The sequence below is a fragment of the Rousettus aegyptiacus genome, unplaced genomic scaffold, assembly GCF_014176215.1.
Source record: "Rousettus aegyptiacus isolate mRouAeg1 unplaced genomic scaffold, mRouAeg1.p scaffold_m13_p_11, whole genome shotgun sequence".
NCBI classification, from domain to species: Eukaryota; Metazoa; Chordata; class Mammalia; order Chiroptera; family Pteropodidae; genus Rousettus; species Rousettus aegyptiacus.
This window is the reverse complement of record NW_023416286.1, coordinates 83,322,723-83,330,871: the sequence shown is the minus strand read 5'-3', so window position 1 is coordinate 83,330,871 and position 8,149 is coordinate 83,322,723. Positions and strand designations below refer to the sequence as shown.

The following is an 8,149-nucleotide window of genomic DNA, read 5'->3' as shown; positions in this document are numbered from 1 at the left end:
TCAATGGATCACTGTGATAAATACATAGCAGATGGACACACACATACTGGGAATTTATAAGAACTTTAGAATCTGAGAGTCACTGAGTAAGCTCCCTATACAACCACATAAAATAAGGAAAGGGATAGTAATTTAGGTGTGGTATTATACAAAGATGTCTGCAACAGCCAAAAGATACTGTTACTTCAGTTGAAATACAGTCACACATTATTTCAGTACATAGCTTTTTGTAGCTTCCAGTAAATGGTAACTCAGGAGCAGGTCACATTTATGCAAAGTAGTAAAGGACAAAGTGCCTACACTTTTTTTTTTTTTTGCCAGTAATCTGGCAGAAGAAAGGAAGGAGTTTAAGCTCTACTGTTATTAATTAAATGGAAATAAGGTAATGTGTGTGTGTGTGTGTGTGTATCTCTCTCTCTCTCTCTATCTCTCTCTCTATACCTGTATCTGTATCTGTATCTATATCTATATCATCTATACCTATATATCTTTATCTATCCATCTATCCATCTATCCATCTATCCATCTATCCATCTATCCATCTATCCATCTATCCATCTATCTATCTATCTATCTATCTATCTATTCCCGCCCCCACCCCCTCAGAAGACTATAATGGAAAGTCAGAAATCTCTAGCCCCAGAAAAGGGTACATGCTACACTCTTTTGAGAATGACCTATAAATTAATGTTTTCCTTTCACTCATTTTCGGGCCTTTTGGCACCACATTGCTTATGCTTCCGGGCTTTTCAGATTACCTACAGTTGGAACTCCTTCATCTGAAGAATACAGCCAGTCTACTTTCAGCATAATTTAACTCCTCATTAAAAACTTGAAAATGTGTCTGAAATTGAAAATGATTCTGAAAAGTCATAATCATGCTATACTTTTTTTTCTTCATGCAGAAAACCCTCGATTTTTTTATATCAGTTTTTGCTACCTATTTATGTAACTTATAAACATTAAAACAAATATTTCTTAACGTAATATTATGAAATAACTATACTAGGCTTTATTGGCAGTTACATGAGTAAATAAACATGTTAGAATTACATGTAGGTGAATATATAATTGAGCTTAAAAACATGATTATCATAGTACACATATTAATGACTCCTCATTTCATTTCTTTAGACTTTTGACTTCAATGATCAATTGCTTTAATATGATAATTATTTCTTTTAAAGGATATTAGTCAAAATAATTTCTCATTAGAAATTTATTACATCGACCAATAACAATACTCATTTTTATCTCTAAATGCAATTCCAGGACAATGCCATTTGTATCCCAACGACAAACAAATACATTTTAATGGATGATTCTCAAAATTCCACTCTAAAGGGCTAACACTGAGGTCTTTGATTCACATAAAAACTATCCATACGAGTAATTTTTTTCAGATGCAAGGAGCTACTTTATTACTGAAAAACTGAAGGATTTAAAATCAGTTCAACTATTATATGGGATTAGTAATGAATAGATACCAAATAAGAGAAAAGGAAGATATAAGAATATATAAATTGGAGAGATTTTAATATAACAAGGATGTAGTCTTTATACTTGCAATCCAGCTGTTAGAGTTCTTTACTGTGTTTTGCTGACTACTTTAGAGACTGTTATCATAATACTCATAATAATCACATAGTTGATTGACAATATGTTTTTCCCATTTGTCTGTGTCCTCTGATGCCCTTGGAGAAGAAAGAAATGTCACATGAACTTAGGACATAGTTGATTTTGAGTAAATGCTTACGGAATGCTTCCACTTAATTATCATTTATGCTAAGACTTATAACTTTAAATGTATGTACTGCCTCTACATATGTGGCCATTGTTCTTGGTACTCAAATTTTCTCTTTCACTAAGGAATGTGTCCTCAAAGAAAAGTTTTTTGCTTCGTACTTTGTGTACCCATGATGGTTTTGGTCAGATAGTTGGTGTCCATAAGTACAGTCTGATTGATACATTTATTACATAGTGTTTATTTTAAAGATGTGTCTATTTGTATACCTTACAGGTGTGTCAGGATAAACTCCTATCCTTATTGACTTAAATGTTCATTGGTTTTTCTTTGAAATTGTGTGAAAGAAAGGCTCCAATAATAACTATTTTAGGATCAAAGATTAAATGCGAATAGTATTTCATAGTAATACAGCATATAGTACAGCAAATGTACCAGCGGTGCCAAGAATACACAATGGGGAAAGGATAGTCTCTTCAATAAATGGTGCTGAGGAAATTGCATATCCATATGCAAAAGAGTGAAACTGGACTCACAAAAATCAACTCAAAATGAATTAAAGATTTGAATATAAATCCTGAAATCATAGAATTCCTAGAAGAAAACATAGAAGGTAAGTAAGTTCCTCGATACTGATTTTGGTAGTGATTTATTTGGAGATGACACCAAAACTGTAAGCAACAAAAGCAAAGATAAATACATAGGCCTGCATCCAACTACAAAGCTTCACAGCAAAAACAAGCAAACAACAAGATGAAAGGCAGCCTATGGAATGGGAGAAAATATTTTCAAATCACATATACAGTAAGAAGTTCACATATGAAATACACAGGAACTCATACAGCTCAATAATAAAAGCAAAGCAAACAATTCAATTAAAAATAGGTAAAAGACCTTAATAGACAGTTTCCCAAAGAAGACATACACATGGCCAATGGGTAAATGAAAAGGTGCTCAGTATCACTAATCAACAGGGTAATGCCAATCAAAATCACAGTGAGATATCCCTTCACACCTGTTAGGAAGTCTGTTGTCAAAAACAGGGGAGAGAGCAAGTGGTGAGTGTGTAGAGAGAAGAGAACCCTTTCTCCATTGTTTTTGTTTTGTGCCATTAGTAGGGATATAATTTGGCACTATGGAAAGGATGCAGGTTCCTAAAAAAATTAAAAATAGAACTAGCGTATAATAGAGTGATCCCACTACTGGGTATATATATAAAGGAAATGAGATCATTATTTTGAAGAGACATCTTTATTACTGTGTACATTGCCCCATTCACAATTGCCAAACTATAGAAACAAACTAAGTACTCATCAATAGATGAATAGATTAAGAAAATGTAGGATATATAAATATACATGGAATTTTTTTCATCCTTAAAAAATAAAGAAATCTTGCTATTCGGTACAACATATATGTTGTACCAAAGCTTTCTCAAACTAAATTAAATAAGACAGTGGAAGACAAATACTACAAGGTATCACTCATACGTGAATCTAAAAAAATGTCAAATTTATAAAAACAGAATAAAACTGTAGTTGTAAGGGTCTGGGATGAATGGGAAGAGGTTGGTAAAAGGGTATGCATTTTCAGTTATAAAATAAAGTCTGAGGAACTAATGTATGGCACGGTGGTTATAGTTGATAATACTGTACTTAAAAGTTGCTTAGAGACTAGACACTTAAAAGTTGCAAAGAGACTAGATCTTAAGCTTTCTCATACACCTCTCAAAGTAAATATGTGAGGTGTTGGATGTATTAATTAACTCAGTTCTGGAAATCCTTTCACACTGGAGATTATATATATATATCTCCATCTCCATTCATTATCTGCACATTGTAAATATACTTAATTTTAAGTCAGTTATACCTTTATACCTCAACAAAATGAAAAAAATAAATAAATTTCTGTCTTTGATTCTTAGCTATGCTTCCTCTTTATGCATAAGCTTAGCTTTGGTTGTGTCCATTTGTCATTTCATAATGGACTGGGTAAACATCTCTGGGTGGGCTCAAGTTTCTCATACTCAGCACTGTTGACACTTTAGACAATAATTTTTTGTTTGTTTCGAGTGAACTTTCCTGTATGTTGTAGACCGTTTAGTTGCATCCTTGGTTTCTACCCACCTGATGCCGATTGAACTTGTACCCTGGCCCTGTCCCAGTTTTGGTAATCGAAAATGTCCCTAAACATTGTTAAATATCTCCTGGGGGCCACAATTGAGAACCTACCATTCTGCTGATAGAACAGAAATAGCCCCATTGGGGTTTTTGAGGATTAAAGAGATGATTAATAAACTTGCATCTTAGCACATAGCTTAGTACCTAGTATATTCAATAAAAATGCTAATATTATTACACTCAAGTTTAAGATTGTAATTAAAGTTTAATGTTAGATGTTGTTCAACTAAACTTATTTAAAAATATTTTCCTGAATATAGCAAATATTGTTATATCAGCAAATATTCCAGCTGTAACATATTACAAATTAGAGATGTGATTAAAGCTAAGTATAGTTCTCCAAAGCTATAGAACACTTACATTTGGTTTTAACTTAAGATACTTATCTGAATTTGAGGCACAGAAACAAATAAAACATGCAAACTTCTATTGTTTGGGCTTTGACAATTAAAAATATGACACACTCTATTTATATATCCCTGTTAAATACTTCAGGTCTATAAAGAACACATCTAAAAATAGTGTATATTTAATAATAAGGTTTATAGTCTTAACTGATCAATCCTTCCATGTTTCTGTAGCAATTAGTACCTTCCCAATTGAAAATAAGAAAGTATGTTAATAGTCTATGGCCATGCCACCCTGAACAAGCTCGATCCCATGTGATCTCGGAAGCTAAGCAGGGTCGAGCCTGATTAGTACTTGAATGGGAGACCACCTAGGAGACCAGGTGCTGTAGGCATAAAAAACAAATAAAAAATAAGGAATTGTAAGCTCATAAGGTCCTTGTAATCTGTGAGGTCATCCAACGGTTGCCTCGCCTAAAAAAAAAAAAATTACGTTAATATATTTTTGTTATTATTAACAAGCTCTACATGATATGCTCTAAATGATATCATGAAATCATCATCCAAATACCATGAGATAACTTAAATGAGAATCTCAGTTCAAACAGAAGAAAATAACTAATTTGTGAATGTTTAATGGGGTGAGTGGAGGCTCAAGATAAGACGAAGAATTGAAGGAGAATTTGTCATCACCCTGAGAGGAAGTAAGAAGTATAAATGTCTTCAAATATATATTTCTAAATTCTAATACAATGAATACTGACTTTGCAATTTAGAATAGACATTGCTATGAATCAGAGGTTTTCACAGGATGGTTTACTTAATCCAGTTGATAATTAGAAATTTTTATTAGTACCCACATAGATGTGTTTTAGTAACCAGTCTAGCTTACTATTCATGAATTGAAAGAATTTCATGTATTTTGTTGGTGAATTCAATTCAATTTAAGAACATAATGGGAGTTTTAAAGTGATATCTCAGAAGAAAATTATTACTGTTGCATTCCTTTTTAAAGTCAGAGTTTTAGACAGCAGAAAATTTATCGTTCTATTATTTAGGAAAAAGAAGACCTTCAGATACAAAGTAGGAAAAAAGGGCTTGTGATGCTTTTTTTTAAAGTTAAAAAACCACTTAAATATAACAGTATTTATGTCTCACAAATAATCGCAACATATCACTTTAATAAATTTAATGCAAATGAAGTGGAATTACAGATAATCATCTTATAAACAAAATAATTAGATTTTTAAATGGGCTCCGAACTTTTATACACTGTATAAGATGTGGAGAATATCTGTAATTATTTTTAAAGTATTGGAGAGATTTTCAAATTATTTTCAGTCCTCAGTTATTAAGCTGAGAAAAGAATCCCACAGGCCTTCGATCAGATTAATGGCCCTAGAGACAGGACAGTAACAGTATAAATGTTTAATAAAGTCAGATCTAGAAAAAGCTCTGTTCCAGGGAGCCTCCAGACTTGAGGCCACAAATAAGCCAGGAAACAGAGAATTAAATAGGTCTAAGAAGTTTGTTTAAGTTGGAGGCTTTAAAATTTTAGTGAAAGAAGGGTTTGCTTTTTTCTGAATGTTGCTGAAATTAGATGGTATAGGCAAGTAGAGCTGAAGACACAAGATAAGATAGGAAAAGAATCCTGAATAGGGCAGGTCTTGGTGTGAAAAATATTGGTGTTTCCCTAATTTACTCAAGATAACGGGAGGAATCTTGGAATGTCCAGAGTTTCTAGGGAAACTATTTAGAATACAGAACCCAGTACTTGCAAGATTTTGGAGCAGTTTGAGAATTTAGACAATCATTGCTATTTGAGGGTCCAAACTGAGGACAGGTCAGGAAAAAGAAGGAATCTAGGTAGCAGTGGATATACAAAGTTAGACAACTAGTTAGTTGCCTTTTTCTCCTTGACAACATGGTCATGACATTGGTATCACAAAGTATTGGGAAAATGGGAGCCAGAGCCCAGCATCTGGTGGCAGAGGCTATTAAAGGGTACCTTTGGACAAATCGTCTGAAATTTGTCATTCTTGTTAGGGACATAGATATGATATTTGACAGGATAATAAGTACCAAATTTCAGTCCTGAAATGAGATTAAGATGATGGAGGAAAAGAGTTAAGTAGAAATTACTTTGTAGGCAAACGTAGAAAATCCTAGACATAAGCAAGGTCAATGGTAGGCTCCCTTAGCTTGGGCTGTTATTGTTAATACATTTTCCTTCTTGATTTAGGAAGACTCAAGGGTTGCACCTTCATAGCTTGCATTGGCTCTACATTCCTTCTTGTTCGTTCTATAATACTCTCTGCTGTCACTCTCTTCACTTATATTATATTGCAATTTTCCTTTTATATATTTGTATCAGTCACTAGACTTAAATTTTTAAAAAAGGAATGGCTGGTATTATATATCTTCGTATCTCATGCAATACCTAGAAAATTATGTGTGCTGAGTACATGAATAATTAGTTGGGTGGCTTGGAAATTGTGGAGATATAGGTAAAGAGAAGCTGTTGGCAGTAGTTACTGAAATTCTTATGATGGGCAATTTTTTTTCCAGATTATACCAAGAGAGGAAATGAGATTTCATTTGTATCCTTTGATTATACCTACAGGAAGTTTCACTGAACTGGAAAACAAATTACATGTATACCAACTGCTTATATATTCCGATTTCACGGCAGACCTCATGACATTACATAGCTAATTGCACATGAGTTCCTGTGTGTCATATTTTTAAAAACAATTTTTTTAAGGTCAGTATAGAAAGTCATGATTTTCAACATTGGTTTTAATGTGCTCGGGGTTTAGAAGTTAGTCTAGTATAATGCAAATTACAGGTTTTGATGTCAGAATACTCTGAAGGGAGGGAGATTCTGGTTTGTTCATTTATCTACTCATTCTTCAGTGCTAAGCATCATGTGCGTAATAGCGAAAAAGTTTTTATAATCCCTGATCTCAAAAAATATAACATTATATGGGAAATACAGATAATCAACAAGTAAAAGAAATAGAGATACTAACTATACATTACAATGAAAGAAGTGAATAGATGGTTGAGGGAAATCTCTCTGGGAAGTAAATGTTTAAAGTAAGAGAAGACACATGAGAAAGCCAGCCATGAGATAAGTCGAAAGTTTACAGTTTCAGAAAGAGAGACCTTATTATGCAAAGTCTGGGTGACTAAACCAGAGTGGTCAAAGGAAAATGATGTGTGAGAGTGTTGAAGAGGTAGGGGAGGAATCAAGGTGAATGGGCTCTGAGTTTAGACATACAAAAAAAAAAAAACAAACATGACAATAAATGTGAAAACCTTTACATGCCTTTAAACCTTAGGAAATAAACCTGATAATTAAGTGAGAGTATGTAAATAAATCCAAAGAATTATGACAAGAGCCTAGGAATTCCAGTATTTAGAATTTGGATCAAAAGAAAGATACAAGATTACTTGAAGAAAACAAACAAGGCAGAGTGATGTCAGAAAGCAAGAGAAAAATTTTTTTTGCACAGCAAAGGAAACCATCATCAAAATGAAAAGACAACCAACTGAACGGGAGAAGATATCCACATACAATACATCTGATAAGAGATTAATATCCAAAATATATAAAGAACTCCTGCCACTCAACAACAAAAAACCAAACAACCCTATTAAAAAATGGGCAGAAGACCTGAAGAGACATTTCTCCAAAGAGGAAATACAGATGGCCAATAGACACATTAAAAGATGCTCAAGGTCACTAATCATCAGAGAAATGCAAATTAAAACCACATGAGATATCACCTCACACTTGTCAGAATGGCTATCATCAATAAATCAAAAAAAAAAGTGTTCATGAGGATCTGGAGAGAAGAGGATCCTCATACACT

The 8,149-nt window shown here is 33.2% G+C and overlaps 1 pseudogene; it reads left to right on the top strand.

The window, feature by feature from the left end:
* Window positions 1-4,548: 4,548 nt before the first annotated feature.
* On the top strand, window positions 4,549-4,666 carry LOC118609429 (annotated as a pseudogene).
* The last annotated feature ends 3,483 nt before the right edge of the window (window positions 4,667-8,149 follow it).